At 43.2% G+C, this 3,129-nt stretch overlaps 1 non-coding gene across 1 annotated transcript; it reads right to left on the bottom strand.

Annotated features, from left to right (window-relative positions):
• Window positions 1-2,145: 2,145 nt before the first annotated feature.
• On the bottom strand, window positions 2,146-2,217 carry Trnam-cau (transfer RNA methionine (anticodon CAU)). Its single transcript has one exon. It is a non-coding gene; the product is annotated as a tRNA-Met (tRNA).
• Between the last annotated feature and the right edge of the window lie 912 nt (window positions 2,218-3,129).

Below are 3,129 nucleotides of genomic sequence, written 5' to 3' on the forward strand. Positions count from 1 at the left end.
AACAAGTAGTGTCCAGTTACCTAGGCCTACAGTTATTCAGCATTAAAATGTAGCTGAGACTATATTTCCACATAAGCTAGGCCACGTTACAATGATATTCTGTATTAAACAGAGCTTGTAATTTTCTATGGTTTTTTGGGATTCTCAAGACCGTTAGTTTTCATGCTGCTGTATTCTCCGAAAGTTAACGAAGAAATTCGAAAATTCATATGTGTGAAAATAAAAACGCTTATATCATAATTTTCTTTTTTGGGACGGGGAGGGGGGGGGGGAGGAGCCGTAATTACATCTAAAATGACGTTCTTACTTACTTAGGTACTTACATCCTTGTGCACCGCGTCAACAGTCAGTCCCCACTGCGATATGTCTGTTGCTGTGTTCTCCCAAATGATTACTTTCACAGTTTCCGCATTTTTCTTTACGTCGTCTTCCCATCTCTTTCTTGACCTGCCCAGGGGGGCATTTTAGTTGCACTGCAGGCAATGAAAGCTTCCTTAGCAAGTCGGGTCTCTACCATACGGATCGCGTGACCTGCCCGTGGATTCATCTGTTCTTTTGATACCGCAAAACGTTCGGCTTTTTCATGGGCTCATAAATTCATTATTATTTGTAGTTTTCCAACTGCATCCTTTTCTCAGCGACCCAAATTCTCCTCTTCGCCTTTCTTTCAATTGTTAGGAGCTTCCGCATCTCCCTTTCAAAATGGTTCAAATGGATCTGAGCACTATGGGACTTAACATCTGTGGTCATCAGTCCCCTAGAACTTAGAACTACTTAAAGCTAACTAACCTAAGGACACCACACACATCCATGCCCGAGGCAGGATCCTAACCGGCGACCGTAGCGGTCACGCGGTGCCAGACTCAAGCGCCTTGAACGGCACGGCCACACCGGCCGGCTCACCTCCCTATCAGTTAGTGTTCAGCTCCTGAACCATAGTGGAGTATGGGGCGTACAACGCGCTTGTAGATCTTCATTTTCGCAAAATGTGTTATGACGTAGACCTGAACGTATCTCTGAGGGCATACAGACATCTGGAACCAGCATAAATTCTATTATCTACATCAAACTCCGCAAGCGACCTAATGGTGTGTGTGTGAAATCTTATGGGACTTAACTGCTAAGGTCATCAGTCCTTAAGCTTACACACTACTTAACCTAAATTATCCTAAGGACAAACACACAGACCCATCTCGAGGGAGGACTCGAACCTCCACCAGGACCAGCCGCACAGCCCACGACAGCAGCGCCCTAGACCGCTCGGCTAATCCCGCGCGGCGATCTAATGGTGAAAGGTGGCTACACTGAGCCACTGCGCCAGAGATTGCGCCAAAGAGTATTATTAAGCCGCCTACACAGTGCCTGTCGAGAACTCGTAGCAGTCAGTGCTTGTTAAGAACTCGTAGCAGAGAGTGTTTGTTGAGATGTGCTAGTAGGCAGTGCTTGCTGAGATGTGATATTGGAGAGTTCTGGTTGAGATGTAGTAGTAGCGAGTTGGTGTGGAGAGATTGTAATTTTTAGAGTGCTTTTCATCAATATAAATTAAGGTAACAAACTACTTTTCTTTTTTTTTCTCATTATTTCAATGTCCTGAATAATGCGTCATTACAGGTTCAGTCAACAAAGCATCTGGCTTGTGTTCTTGTATTAGAGTGTAATTCTGGGTTTCTTGCGCAATTATAGTATTTATAATTTTTTTTATTATCACGTCAGTATAATTAGTATTTAAAAATTCTTGTCTTGTTGAAGAAGAACCGTGCCAGATGTGCGTTGAGTCATACTTCCACATACAGAACAGTTACTCTTGTGCTTGTTGTTGCGTTGGTTTTATAGTTGCTGGGGACTTAATTAATTAATTGTGACGAAAATTTTCTTTCATTCTTTGTTGTTATTCTATGCAGTCAGATTGCGTACAAATACTAGTCAGGGCCAACCGTTTACGAGACACAGCGTAATCGGACATACAGCTACTAAAAATATTTGCATTTTATTTAATTAAGCCCCCATGCACGCACATCTCAGCAAGCACTGCCTACAAACACTCTCTGCTACGAGTTCTTAACAAGTACTGACTACTACGAGTCCTCGACAGGCACTGTCTACTACGAGCTCTCGACAGGCACTGTGGAGGCGGCTTAATAATTTTAGCAGAGCGTGGTTTCGATCCACGGACCTCTGGGTTATGGGCCCAGCACGCTTCCACTGCGCCACTCTGCTGTGTGGGGGTGTGCTGGCTCTTCGCCACGTGACGTGGGACACTTGGGCAGTGTTGTCTGCGTCGCTTTCACACGCCTACATTTGATTGCGTAACATCTCCTACAGCTCTCAGCTTGACTTGTCTCGACTTTCCTGATCCAGAAAAACTTGACGCTATTCGTAATTATGCTGTTCCTACCACAAAACGTGATGTTCGTAGTTTCCTTGGTGTCTGTAATTTTCTTAGACGCTTTGTTAAATTGGACGATTTGGCCACACCTCGTTTATGTGAACTATCCGGAAAGAATTCTAATTGGTGTTGGGATGAGGAAGCTCAGTCAGAATTTGAACAACTTCGTGATGCTTTAGTTGCTGCTCCACTTCTTTCACATCCGGATTTATCTAAAGATTTTTGTTTGGCGACGGACTCATCATACAAAGGCCTAGGTGCACAATTACTTCAAGAGATAGAAGAAAACGGCGTTGTAGTACAGAAGACTATTGCATTTGGAAGTCGTGTTCTCTCTAAATCAGAAAAGAATTATTCGATTACGGAACTTGAAGCTTTGGCTGTTGTTTGGGCTTTCACAAAATTTCGCACATTTTTGTTTGGCAGACATACTAAGGTTTACACCGATCATCGAGCTCTGGAATTTCTTATGTCAACAAAATTAACTCATGGCAGACTGTCACGATGGGCGTTGTATCTACAGGAATTTGACTTTAGTATTGTTTACATACAGGGTTCTTCAAATATTGTTGCTGATGCTTTATCACGTGCACCTATGGGTTTGAAACAAAGTGCTGAAGAGGACTGCAAGGAAAACAATTATTGTTTGATGTATATTCAAGGTGTTGCGTTTGAAAACTTTATTTCGTCTTCGCTCCAGGACATCGCTGAGGAGCAAAATAAGGATCCAGTCTGGAAGGACA

The sequence above is a fragment of the Schistocerca serialis genome, chromosome 8, assembly GCF_023864345.2.
Source record: "Schistocerca serialis cubense isolate TAMUIC-IGC-003099 chromosome 8, iqSchSeri2.2, whole genome shotgun sequence".
NCBI lineage: Eukaryota > Metazoa > Arthropoda > Insecta > Orthoptera > Acrididae > Schistocerca > Schistocerca serialis.